Raw genomic sequence first — 14354 nt, forward strand, 5'->3', positions numbered from 1 at the left:
TGTGAGCTGCAGAAGGAACAGTAGCATTTTGCATTGCTCAAGATGGTGGAAGGTAACAGACTCTACTAGCTGATAATATTCTCTGGCACTCTGCTGCCCTTTGATATTGTACTAGACATGACAGTCCTTCGTATGCATTTGTCGGAGACCTGACAAGCTTTTCTCCTGCTTGTCCCTAACTTAAGATATAATTTTGGGGGATTCTCATCAGTGAGGATTTATATTTATGCTGCTTCTGCAGTTTTGTTGCTATCTTCTTTCAGCTGGCTGAAGACCTTTTGGAAGAAACCAGTACTGTAGGGCAGTGGGGCTCAACCTATTTAGCTCCACAGGCCACATCCAGCATGTTGGGATTTAGTGGACAAGGCAGATCCAGTGCACTGGGGTTAGTGCAGGCTGGCCCAAGTGCACATGTCTGGATCCAGCTGTAGTTAAGGCTACTACCACGCCCAAGCCACCAGACCTGTGGGGAGACCCATGGACCAGATGACATAGCTCCATGGATCATACTTGGCCCACTGGCGAGAAGCTGAGCACCACCGCTGTAGAGGTTCTAATAGTGGTAAAAATCAGTGGCGGCCGGGTCCACTTAGAAAAGCAATAGCCTCCATGACTCTACTATTAATGATGCTGCATTGTTGAATCTATTTGTACCAGTGCTAGACAGATCAAGAAAGCAACAAGAGAAAAACCTGAACAACCTGTAGTTATTTGGTGGCTGTTATTAAAACAGCATTGTAACAAGGACAGGTTATGTGGCCAGACTGTCAACCAATGTAAATCACCATAGCATTGTTCACTTAATGATTTGCATCAGAAGAGCTAACCATATTCATCGCATTGACTTAACATGAGGCACAGTAATTTTCTTGAAGATAATTAAATACCGTGAGCAACAGGCTGAGGTTAGGAAAGGCTCTTCTGTATTCTTGGGAGCTTAATCTCTTCAGTTTCAGCAATGCAAGATTACTACCTTTAATGCAAAGCCAATGCAAGATTTACCACCCTTTAATTTTGGTGGTATGCAGAAGGTAAAGGAATCACAGAACTTGGGAGAAACAGAGAAGGGCTGCAGAAGGTTGTGTTTATTTTCAAAGACTTACTAATGCTCCAGTCTCCCTATATAGAACAATAGCTAGAATGATGTAATGCCAGAGACAAAGGGTGACATGAGGATAAGAGGCTCTTTTATGCTGCTTGGTGCATTCAGCCACTGTTACATCTATATATGGCCTTTCATCACAAATGAGATGATGGATAGACACAGCACCACCAAAAAGCAGAGCCCTGGACTGTGGTGCGATACTTCCCCAGCCCAATAGTGAGAAGATCCAATGACCCTGGTTATGTCTTATTCTTTTAAAGCAGTTTCTTAACCTGTGGTATGTGAGACACAGGCAGAGGGTATTGTGGGTACCCCAACACACTCTCTCTCTCTCTCGCCCTCTTTTCCTTTCTGTTTCGCCCCTTCCTCCTCTCAAAACTATGGCAAAAAAATCAGTACTCCCCACACTGTGTGGCGCTTTAAATTCCCCAACAATAATTTAGTTCAGCCCTCCTAGCTTTGGCCAACATCACCTCTAGCCCAGGTACATACTTGAGTTGTGCACCTCTGGTGTAAAAGGTGGCAACCCTACCAACACCAGATCAGACATCTGTCATATCATGGCCCTTCTTCCAACATATGGCACACACATTAGTCTGTAAACATAAAATCCCCTGGAAAATTGAGTGTTGGGGTACTTATTAAAATTTTAAGAAGTTAGGGGGTACTTGCTACTTGAAAGGTTGAGAAACACTGTTTTAAAGCACCAGCTATAACACCTTCAATATTAACACAGAAGGGATTTTTTTAAAAGATATCAGCTGAAAAACCTGTAACAAGCTCCCTGGAGCTCAACGTAACTACCTTAAAGTGAAGAAGAATTAGGCTCACACTGCTGAGATTTGAACATTGGGTTCCAAAGTGCTCAGCTTAAAGACTTGAAATACCCAAACCACAGCCATGACTCCCTGATATGATAAAAGTACATATTTTCGATAAAATACTATTTTTCTAGTTGATTATCTCCATGGAGCCAGTCATATGAGCAAGAAACTTGCTCATGTCTCCATTACTCTTGAATCTGTTGGGGAATCATAACAGTTCTGACAAGTATATATCATGTTTGACATCATCCAAAGAAACTTTTTATAAAGTTGTCAAACTTCCAAACAGAGCAAGAAGTTCACCTGCTGATTTAATTGACTTGTGCTTTTTTTTTTATCTTTTTTTTTTTTTAAAAAAAAAAAGGGGCCTTTAAAAGGTAATTTGGACAAGTAACTTCTGTAGGTCTACCTGTGTAGACTCAGTAATTTTAGCAACAAAATCAGTGCAGCTCGTAATGTGATCTGTATAAATGCTGAGACCTATGGCGTATTCATTATTTTAATAGCACTTATTGACGTAAGGTCAAAATTCTTTTTTCCAACTTTTTTTTTATTTAGGGAAGAGCCTTATGTCACAATCTCATACTTCATCTAATTGGATAAGTGTTTCCTTTGTCCTTGAAACAGCAAAGTAGAATGCGTACCCAAGAGCTACAGAATGGAAAAGCATCTGCCGTTTGTATTTGGCACGTCTCAATTAAAAACTCACTGCTTCTTCTATAATTTTTTGAATTCTGACCAGAGTACTTCTGCTGAGATTCAAATGGACAGTTCTGAAGGTTAAGCTAGGGGTACTTAAAGAATTTTCTACAAAGCATATTGTTGTCTTGCACATAATAGAATAGGGTTCCTGATCCAGGAAAGTACTTGCATATATGTTTAAGCATTTAGTGAATAGTCTTCTTGAAGTTAATGGAACTACTCAAATACGTGCTTTATTTTAAACATGTACATGTACTGAAGTTTAAGTCCAGTTCTAGATATGGAAAGAACAAAGCTAATGTTCAGTACAAGCATCACCTTCCACCTTAAATGAGGTATCTTGGGTAGATCCTTCAGATTTGCTTTATTTAGAAGCTATTTCATTGTGTCAGAGATGTAATGGGAAGGTTATATGCCCAGCCTTCAGAATGTCAATACATAAGTGTGAAATGAAGCAGAAAATGGTAAAATACCAAATGATAACATGGCCAAAAAAACCTGTTGAGTTTCTTTTAATCAAATACAAAAACTTTATCACACCCATTTTATAGGTACAAGGTAGAGAAATACAAAGACAACACTTTCATGAGATTTGGCAACTGTACTCACCACTTTAGGTGCTGCTGTTCTACTCCAAGAGCTACACTATGGACTCTAGTTTGCAGTTGTGACCTATTCCCTTTCCCCATTATATCCATTTCTAAGCTCATTCCATAGGTCTAATTTACTTCGGGAATGCATATGTTTATACCCTGGATAATGTTTCCCAGAATACTGCTTGATCAAAATAGGTTAATTTCCTTGCTATTCCCCACTAAACAATTCTTCTTGCATTTATCTCAATCTGCTTTGCAAAAGATTGTGATCTTTGCTCTTAAATACAAACCTCAGCAGTTACTCATGCCTCCCTCACCTCCAGTATAGCTTAGTCATCCCTATATCACCTGCAGAATAGCTTACGAGGGTTACAGCTGAAAAGCACTTCGAAACGTCAGGTTGCACAGAGTAGGGCTGCGTGCTTATAAAGTGACACTTTTCACTGCAAAAATGAGACTAATGTACCACAGCTGTTTCTGGATACAATTTAAGTTGCTGGTTTATAGGGAAAATCCTACATTGTTTCTACCTTCACAGGGGACTGCTCCTGAGTTACCATGTGAAATGGGAGAGAAGTTGGGGCAAGTTATCTGGAACAAGTTATCTATACTGAAGTTCACTTCCCCAACTTGGTTCACGAGTCAGCTGATCTTATTGATACGTGGCATAATTTACCATTTGCGCACAGGTTTTTGCCTGAAGTAAAACAGTCTTCGGGATTTCTGAATGACACTAAGATCATTCTTTTCTTGTGGAAGTAATTCATAGTTGCTCAATTGATTTTGAGTCAGCATATTAATTGTTTAAATTTGTCATCATGTAATAATGTGTACTGGTTCAGAATGCTTTTAGATATTAATATGCAGATCATATATTTCCTCATCACCTATAATTCTCTTCTGCATTGTTTCACTGCATGTCTAAAGTAACCACACTTCAGTAGATACACTTTAAAGAGATTTCTTTATCATTTAACTTTATTACGGTAGGCGCAGCCTGGACACTGTTAGAGTGACAAGGACTATTTCCTTAATTACTGTACATTGATAATAGCATTTACTCTGGCAGCTCCAGTGCTATTCAATCAAGTAAGATTCAATACAAAAAAAGCTGATTTGCCAAAAAAGAGATTAACATAAGTGCCTACAGTCACATTCTATTTTTGAAGGTAAAGCTACTATATCTTGTGAGCACTTCTTGTGGGATTTTTATGGAAAAAGAAACTGGATTATTCTCCTCAGAGATTTCGGGAAATCGCATTTAGAGATGATTTTTAAACTAACCATATTTTTAAAGAAGATATAATCAAAACAAACATTTTAAAATAATTTATAAAAACTGGGTTTCAAAGTATATGGCAGCAGAAGGAAAGCGTAGTTACGACTTTCTGTGGACATAGGTGTCTGTTATGGAGAATTCTGCACTGCCCAATTTTGTTTTGTGGCACTTAGTCAATTGACCAAATAGTAACTGAAGCTGCTGCTTTTCAGAATTAAATGCCATTATTTACAGTAGCTCTTGCTCTAGTTAGAAAGCCACACTTCAGCACTATATTTATTTGTAAGCATAAGATTAAATAATGGTGAACTGAAATGAAAGCAAATCTTTAAAAAACCCAAAACCTTAAGAAATGCAGTAAGTGGACATTAATCACTAGGCAGACATAATCAGGTTTTAAGAAGACTTGGCCCCTACCAGCACTTTTGCATGTGAGTAGCTTTACTCCTGAGAAAAATCCCACTAAAGTTACTTTACTACACGTGCTTACAAGAGCTGGCCTATATTATGCCTAAGCTAAAATGGCCACTGCAGAATTATTTTGCCCTGGAGGACACTTGAGAATTATAAATCATCCTCTTGTATCCCAAAAACATGTAGGTGGCCAAAGATCTACTTTTCAATCTTCTGACCCTGGCTGCTGTCTATTATGGTGACATCAAAATCACAGACAAGCAGTTATCACCAAAGATGGGCCTGCTAAAACCATGGAGCCAGTATCATCCCATGGGACAAAGTTTGTTGGCTGAGTGACACATTTAGCAACCACATGTCCAGACTCTGAACACTAGTCCATCCCTACTCTTATTTCAGCACTTGCACAATGGGCTTACTTTAAATGAATGCTGCAATAAAAATGCCAAGTAGATAGCGACATAACCATAGATATGCAATTCAGTGTAACAAGGTAATTTATTTAGGCGCTTGGAAAAACTAAAATGTTTCCCCATTTAACTTAATGCACACACAAGCCCCCCAAAATAGAGCTGAAGACAAATTTAACGTTCTCCCCAAGCTCATCTTAAACAGCTTAAAAAGAACTCCAAGAGACATGGTTAGTGCAAGATGATTGAACTCTGGAGGTGGGAAGAAGGCAGAACTGGAAAACAGGGTAGATGTCCACGCTGCTTTTCAAGAAGTAGCAAGAGAGAAAAAATTCTACAAACCTTTCATTCTGAATGTAGAAGAGGGACAGTGATGTAACTGTTCCCAGGGAACAATATTCTTATTTTGTAGAAGGAGGTGAGCCAAGATACTTAAGCTCTAGAGAACCTTTAACACAGGAAGCTATTTATCATAACAAGCTTGGTTGATACTGCTCCCATACTGAACCAATTAGATTAGCCTATTTCGTCATACTTCATAACTTGGGATGATAGGTTTCCAAGCATGGTACAGTGCAGTAATTGAATTTTGATCAAACACACATGGCCCATAACCCAGTATGTGAAACTTTCAGAACAGTTCACAGCTTTTAAATATCCAGTCAACATGTTGCCAAAAGTACAGGATGTACTTGATGCAAGTGGGAGGGGGGAGGAGAGAGGGGGAGACGGAGTCCAAGCTGTAACTTTGTACAGCTGTTAAACAAACATTTTTTTGTTCTGATTCTGTTCCTACTCTAGCTTAAGAGCTAAGGAGGAAGACTGTGAATGTCAAGTAAGCCACTTCTCTCCTCAACTCCCACTTAGCTCCTAACATTTTGAGATTACCAACATGCTTTTAAATTCACAATAGTGTATCAGATACCAGCAACAGTGCTTGTTACCATGGCATTCATTGCTTCTAATCACGTAACAAAATAACTTAGAAGTGGCACACATTGTCCTCTTAATACAGCCACAGTGGATGACATGTCATGGAATGGTAGCCCTATAATAAGGGCTCCCCCTTTTCCGCAGACACGTATTGTTTCCCCATGCAGTCCACAGGGTCTAGCAGTCCTGTTCCCTTTGGGCTATGGGACAGTCAGTCAGTTCCTTAGCAGACAGTGGCCTCCCATTACAGGTTTTCAGGACTCTTTCCTCAGTCAACATAGGGGATTTGAAGTGAATTCTATGAAAGGAAAACAGAAAATATTAACAATTTCAATTCCTTGCTTTACGTATCCATTCGGAAGCAAAACGCTAGGCATAAGCATCCAAAGCCTTCCAAATTTAAAGAGCAAAATGGACTTGGTTTGTTGGTTTAAAAAATAACCAGTCTGATGATGCAAATTAAAGCTGCAATCTGGCCTAAAACTAGCCCAAGCCAGGGTCAAACCCATGCCAGGGTTTAACAGAGCACTGTTTTCCCCAACCTACTAGTATAAGTAGTACTACGTGACCAGAACCTCTTGTTCGGTGTTGCATACTCAAACCTGCAGGATAGCTTGAGCTGCTTCAATTTCCTGTTTCAAACAGTTACATACAACTGAAAAGAGACACCATGCAACTAAAGCAAGGTTTCAACTTATTTTAAACTAGTCCACATACCCCAAAAGGTGGGGACTGCAGTTATGGGCTTCCAAAGAGAATGCGATCTTGTCTTTTATTCCCGTACCTCTAACTTGACTCTATGGATCACCTGCCTGAGAGACTTCTCACACCTTTTTAGAGCACAGCTGAGTCAAAGAAAGTGTTACAGGTTCCAAGGGGACAAACAGTACTTTCCAGATTTAACAAACTCATTTGGGCTTGCTGTTAAGTACATTTTATAAAAATACACCACCATGGAAGAAGATCTACTAAATACAGAAAGAGGGGACAAAGATTATTGCTGTCATTTGGTTAAGAAAAAAAAGACTAATATTTGGTTAAGATGAAAAAGACTAATATAAGAGGTTACAGAGAAGATGGGGAAAGAACTTGTTGCACACAAACTAGGTCCAAGCTTCAGCTCAAGGCAAGGTTAAAAACAGGCCTGTTTATAAGCCTCTTAAAAGAGAGGATTTATATAGCAATTACAGTAATGGAAACTGATCTTTATAATTCTTACACAGTCTACAAACCTGCTGTGTCATATGTATCTGCAGAGGCTGCTAACTGCAGTGTTCTCTGCAAGAAATACAATCTTGAAAGCCAGCCATTCTAACGTATAATGGCAGAACCAACAGTGTGGGCATATCCAAGATCCAGCGAGGCACAAGGGCTAAGGGATCAGAAACCCTAGAAAGAGCTATAAACATTTTTTTCTTTTAACTATTGTCTTTTAAGAAATTGTGTGGAAAACAGGGCTTGCATAGTATGCAGGGAAACAGAATTCAGAAGAAATTTTATCTACCCAGTTCCTTCCCTTTCTGACAACCTCAGGTCTAGTTGATAAGTAACAAGAGCATCCTGTTCTGGTGTGGAATCACCTACATAGTATGTGTTGTTCAAGAAATAACAGAAGTCTATGCCTATACAGGCCTAGAAGTTCAGATGTGGGGTTTGGCTCCACCTACAGGAAGCAGGAGGCAAAAAAGAGAAATGATGGTCTTCTACTCTAGCTCCTTAACTTTAAACACCTGCAACCAGGCTTGTCTGCAGTCATCTTGCCAAGCCTCCAAGTCTCCTCACCTCATTTATTTAAATACAAAAGGATATCATTAGTAGATGCTAAGTCATCTGTGTTTTTTTAAATGGTTCTAAAACAGTCCAACTCAACAGCCAAAATTAGAGAACTGGTGGGAGAAGGTCCATGAGCAGCATAAGTAAGTACTGGTTGTAGCAAATATAAATAAAGGGGTAAAATGTTAGAAAATATTTGAAATGAAAGGTAGCCACCTGCACAGGACACTGGCAGGACTGCACTTGGACTATTATGGACCTAATAGGTATTCTAATATCTCGCAAAGTTCTGGGACTATTACCAAGGGAAAAAAAGGCTGGACTATGTTTTGGAAGAACCAGACAATCTCAAAGCATAATAAAAACTGGCATAAGAAAGGGGCAGGGAGGACAATTTCAGGCTTAAAAAAAAAGCCAAGTTGAGCATTTGCTTTGCTGGATCTGGTTCTATAGTATGCAGCCATGTCATTAATGACAGTCTTAAGATAACAAAGGTAAGGTTGCACATGCAACCTTGCCTTTGGCATTTCCCTAACTGGGTGCTTAAAAATGTAACGTTGTTGGAAAATGATGTTGAGAACGGTGACAGAAAATGCACATCAAGTGGCAGGAATGGCCATTGATGCAGAAATGGTCTATACACCTAATGAATAATAAAAATAAAAAAATAAAATAATCAGAAGAGATGGAACATGTAAAAAGACTGAATACAGAACTGTGTGAGCAAATATAAGCCAATATACTCTAAGGAACAAAGAAAACGGTTGTTGATGGGTTGACAACAGATGTTCTCCAAAAAAAAAACCCCTCTAATGGAGCATTTCAAACACAAAGACCTTCCTGTGGAGCTGAAGAGGTTTATTGGCAGGCCTACAATAATGCATCTTTTGGAAGCTTAATAAAACCAAAGATTTTTAAGGTTTTGTCAGGTACTGAAATCAAGCAGAAGGGATACCTCTATGTATTAAGGGGGAGAGACAAAGAAAAAGCAGCAGAAACAACAAAATGTTGTCAGGGGATATTACTATTGGGTTGCTACAATTGAAATGCAAGGAAAATAGGCAGAATTTGTTTTCTAAAATGCTTCTAAAACAGTTTTCCTTAAAAATGTAATATGGGTATAAAATGATGATGAGCTGTACAGGTTGACATGCATAACTAATGCAGCTACTTACTACGTGCACAAGAGAACTCTTAAACACACCACAATGCATTCATATTTTTATGTATAAACAATTAAGCTATATATATCTACCCTGTCTTAAATTAAGGTACAGTGTCCCAGTGAGAACCCTTGAAGTTTTTTGTTTATTTTTTATCATTATGTACTCTAATATTTAAAATGGAGAGCATCAGATAATGGCAGCATTTATGGAAAGTAAACGATCCTCTGGCTAGTGCACTGGACTGGGACCTGGAAAGACCTGGGTTCAGTTCTTTACTGCCACAAACTCCTCTGACATACTCAGCATATTTGGAGACATTTTTAAGGGTTAGGCCCTAAATACTTTTTAAAAACTGACCCTTGCTTGCTATCTCTGCCTAAGTTCTCTATTTTGCAGATACGAGGGTAATCATATTCATATATCTATGATGGTTCAAACACACAATGATGTGCCAACATAACAGACAAAAAGTATGTTTAGAGAAGGGATCTGGAGCCGAAGAGGGACAATACGGGAATCTGAAAGCGTAAAAGGGGAAAAGCGTGAAGAGGGGAAAAATATTTGAAAAGCTTGCTGGAACAGTGAAGATTGTTTTGACATCTCATTCTTGGCTGTAACATCAAAACCCCAACTAGGTGAGAGAGAATATGAAATGGAAGACAAAAATTACACAATCAATCCACATTTTGTAGCAGATTTATTTAGGGGACAAGGAGTGAGGATTGGAAATACCCGAGGTGTAGAGACAAAAACATTGCTCGTTTACTTGAACTGTCAACACAACGTATACCTATAACAGCCAATGCTCTTCTCTGTGAGCACTCTCCTTTTGGTGGTAGTGATACATGTATAAACATTTTAAAGAAATCGATCACTATCAAATCAAAATTTTAATCTAACTCGAGTTTTCACACAAAAAATACTACTTAATCTCTTTGGTTATATCATATCCATAAAATATTTTTCATTTGCATAGCAGATTTGCAACCTCTAAGTTAAAAAAAAAAAAATCAGACTAAATCATAGGATTTAATAATTGTAAGACTTCAGAAAAAAAAAACATCGTTTCTGAGCTCTTATGGGAAAATGCATAGTTTTGTATACGGATATTTTAGGATACAAATCTGCCATGTACAAAAGAAAGACAAGGTTAGGGGTATGGTTATTAGGTATGTGATTAGATGAATGAAGATTAAACTGACAAGTACTTTTTGGCCTCTTTTGCACTTACGTGAAGCAGAAAGTACACTGGACATACCAAGTCTTGCAGAACAGCAGGGTGTTTTCTTAAAACATATGCAATAAATAAGTAGGAAAACATAAGGAATGAATTTGCCTTATGTACCCAATATACTGGTTGCAGCTTGATCAGTTAAAAGTTAGATTGTGTTCCATGGTGTTTTCTGCAATTAAACTTAATTTAGGCTGAAAGGAAACTAAATAGCTTAAATAATGCTAATTTTCTATCAGTTTGCAGACATTTCATTAGCACTTCAAGGAAACACTGGTAAAGGAATACTGATGTCATTTTGAAGGTTATATTCAAGAAAACCCTACCTACTTTATTGAACAGTTTAAAAGTTTATAGATTTCACAGACATTAGGGCTGGAAGGGACCTCGGAAGATCGAGTCCAGCCCCCTGCCCAAAGGGCAGGAAGTCAGCTGGGGTCATAGGATCCCAGCAAGATAAGCATCCAGTTTCGTCTTGAAGGTGTTCAATGAAGGCGCTTGAACCACCTCCGGTGGCAGGCTGTTCCAGACCTTGGGGGCTCGGACAGTAAAGAAATTCTTCCTTATGTCCAGCCTGAAACGGTCTTGTAGTAGTTTGTGACCATTCGACCTCGTCATCCCTTGGGGCGCTTTGGTGAACAAACGTTCCCCCAGATACTGGTGGTCACCCCTGATAAATTTGTAGGTGGCCATCAGATCACCCCTGAGCCTGTGCTTTTCCAGGCTAAAGAGCCCCAGGGCTCTCAGCCTGTCATCGTAGGGTCTGCTTCCCTGACCTCTGATCATGTGCGTGGCTCTTCTCTGGACTCTCTCAAGCTTCTCCACATCCTTTTTGAATTGTGGAGCCCAAAACTGGACGCAGTACTCCAGCTGCGGCCTCACTAAGGCCGAGTACAAGGGGAGAATGACATCCCGGGATTTGCTTGAGAAGCATCTATGGATGCAAGCCAGTGTTTTGGTCGCTTTACTAGCCGCAGCATTGCATTGCAGGCTTATGTTCATCTTGTGGTCAATGATGACCCCCAAGTCTCTTTCTTGCATAGTGCTAACCAACATAGCACTGCCGAGCCTATAAGGATGCTGCGGGTTTTTCTTCCCAAGGTGGAGAACCTTGCATTTATCGGCGTTGACCACCATCAGATTCTCATCCGCCCACTTGCTGAGCCTGTCCAGGTCAGCCTGGATCACCTGTCTGTCTTCTGGTGTGGATGCCTTGCCCCAAAGTTTGGTGTCATCGGCGGACTTGGCCAGTCCGCTTCTGACTCCAGTGTCCACATCATTAATGAAGGTGTTGAACAATATGGGTCCAAGGACAGAGCCTTGGGGGACCCCACTGGTCACAGGGCACCACGATGAGTGACTTCCATCAATTACTACCCTCTGGGTCCAACCCCGGAGCCAATTTTCCAGCCAGTGGATCGTGGAGGACCCAAGGCGACAATTGGCCAGTTTCTCCAAGAGGCGATCATGGGACACCAGATTGAAGGCTTTTTTGAAGTCAAGATATATGACATCAATCTCTTCTCCCTTGTCCAGGTGATAGGTCACCTGGTCGTAGAAGGAAATGAGATTGGTCAAGCAAGACCTACCCGCAACAAACCCGTGCTGGCTATCCCTTAAGATGTTGACGTTGGCCAGTCCATTAAGGATGGCCTCTTTAATAAACTTTTCTAAGATCTTCCCTGGGATAGAAGTCAGGCTGATGGGCCTATAGTTAGCTGGATCCACTTTCCTCCCTTTCTTGAAGATAGGCACCACATTGGCCTTCTTCCAGTCTTTGGGCACTACACCAGAGCGCCAAGAGTTTTCAAAGGTCCGTGCTAGAGGCTGAGCTATGATGCTCGCCAGCTCCTTGAGTACCCTGGGGTGAAGACTGTCAGAGCCGGCTGACTTGAAGGTATCCAGCTTCTCAAGATGTTCCTTCACAAAGTCAGCATTAATGGAGGGCAGGGGATCACCCTCACCTGGACTTCCCGGCCCTGTAGCCGGCATGGGCGTCCCATGGGGCTGATGAAAGACCGATGCAAAGTACCTATTTAATAGGTTGGCTTTTTCCTGGGCGTCAGTTGTCAGTTGCCCCATCTGGTTCAGCAGGGGTCCAACGTTGCCCCTGCTTTTCCTCCGGCTCCCCACATATCTGAAAAAGGACTTTTTATTGTCCTAAAGACAGAGTAATGTAGGTTTTAAATTTTAAAAAATCCTAATAGAAAATGTTTATAAGTGTATTAAAAAGTGAAAGGAATGTTTAAACTGGTTATCTTAGGAGTGCTCGACCTCCAAGCTTGCAGGCCAAATGCAGCCTGCAGAGCCATCACATCTGGGGCTCCCCACAGGTTGGGAAATTTAGTAGCGAGGGAGCAGTGGCCATTTAACATGGCCATCCTCTGCCATTAAATTCCCAAACCTCAAGCCCCTCACAGCTGATCCACGTTGGGTCACGCCCCTACTCCCTGTGGGGCTGGGCCATGCCTCTCCCCTCCCCTCCCCAGGGCTGGGCCATATCCCTGTGTGGCAGCGAAGTGCCCCCACAGGCTCTTGAGGGAGAGAAAGGAGGACCCGCAGACCCCAGACCCCGAGAGCAAACCCCCAGAGGGGCGTACGTACCTGCTGAAGAGCAGCGGGAGCGGGAGCCACGTGAACCGCCATTACACCGGCTGTGGCAACAGCTGTTCCTGGCGCGGGGAACAGCTGAGCCAATCCCAGCGGCTGTAGCGGCAGCTGCGGGAAAGTTTAAAAAAGCTGGCAGAACAGGGAGAGAGGGGGAGCTGGAGAGAGAGAGTACAGGCGGGCTGCTTGTGCTGCAAGCTCGGGCACGGAGAGGAGAGGACCCAGCCTGCGGGTCTCAAGCAGGCAGCTTAGCAGAGAGCTGTAAGCCTTCTACGGGAGGCAGAGCAGAAGGCAGACAGAGAGTGCAAGCCGAGGCACTCTCTCAGTCTCCTGAAGCGGCTGATGCTCAGGAGGCAGGGGAGCACTCTGCTGTTGGTAGGAGAGGGGAGACAGCGGAGGCTCCAAGAGGGAGCTGGAATCAGGGGAATCACCCTGCAGCTCCTCCTAACTCCGAGTATTTCCTGTAAAAGAGGAGAAAGGAGAAATCGCTCCCAGAAGGAGGGAGAACGACCAGGAACCGGAGAACCGGTCTGAGGCCGTCATACGAGGCCTGGAAACATCTTGAACGCATCACCCAGCGGTTGGCGCATGGACAGGGTGTAGGGGAGGCGGAGCCCCGTGGACCACCGCGTCAGACGACCGTGAGTAACACCGTCTATTGGGAGGCCCCACCCAGGATAAAAATTTCCACTGTAGACCCCTCTTAAGGTATATATTTACATCCAAGTCGTGGCAGACGAGTTGAGGGGAGGGGCAACACCCCGATAGACCAGGCAGAGCAGGGTGCAGGCTCCACACCCTGCCTACCCCCCGTGGGATAGGGCCATACCCCCTTCCCTGCAGGGCAGGGCTGCACCTGACACCACTCTGTGCAGCCAGATAGTGCCTGTTGTGCCCACCCTGGGTGCCGAATTGGGACCACTGTCCAGATCCAGCTCACAGATGGACCAGGAAATGCTTATCAGGTTCACTAGGGAAAAAGGTTGACCACCACTGGATTAAGTAGTAAGAAGCAGAGGTGCACCGATACCTCGGTCCTATATTGGATACACACTGATATAGGGAAAATTGACAGCATCAGAAATTGACTATATTTGCCCAATGTGGCCGATAATGTGGCTGATAAATGTCCCATGCATGTGCGCAGCCTGGCAGCTTGGAGAGCGGCATTGGCTGGTAAGTCTGTTGTGCGGGAAGGGTGAGGGGAGGAGGGAAGGGGCATGGGTGGGGGCACAGATTAAGGCCCCCTGTGGCGACAGAGGGAGTGGGGCAGAGGCAGGCACTGCTCAGCTGGGGCGGGCGCAGAACAGCTGC

General features: G+C 42.3%; 1 protein-coding gene across 2 annotated transcripts in view; it reads right to left on the reverse strand.

Moving 5' to 3' along the window:
• TM2D1 (TM2 domain containing 1) overlaps window positions 1–14354 on the reverse strand; it is a 58827-nt gene that overhangs the window by 17518 nt on the left and 26955 nt on the right. The window contains exon 7 of one of the 2 annotated variants that reach the window (XM_059727899.1): window positions 3128–6561. The exons of the other annotated variant lie outside the window; for it this stretch is intronic. The gene's annotated coding sequence lies outside the window, so the exon portion shown is untranslated. Of the gene's footprint in view, window positions 1–3127; window positions 6562–14354 lie in introns of those variants that run through there. 2 annotated transcript variants of the gene reach the window in all.

Source organism: Alligator mississippiensis, chromosome 5 (assembly GCF_030867095.1).
Source record: "Alligator mississippiensis isolate rAllMis1 chromosome 5, rAllMis1, whole genome shotgun sequence".
Classification (NCBI taxonomy): domain Eukaryota; kingdom Metazoa; phylum Chordata; order Crocodylia; family Alligatoridae; genus Alligator; species Alligator mississippiensis.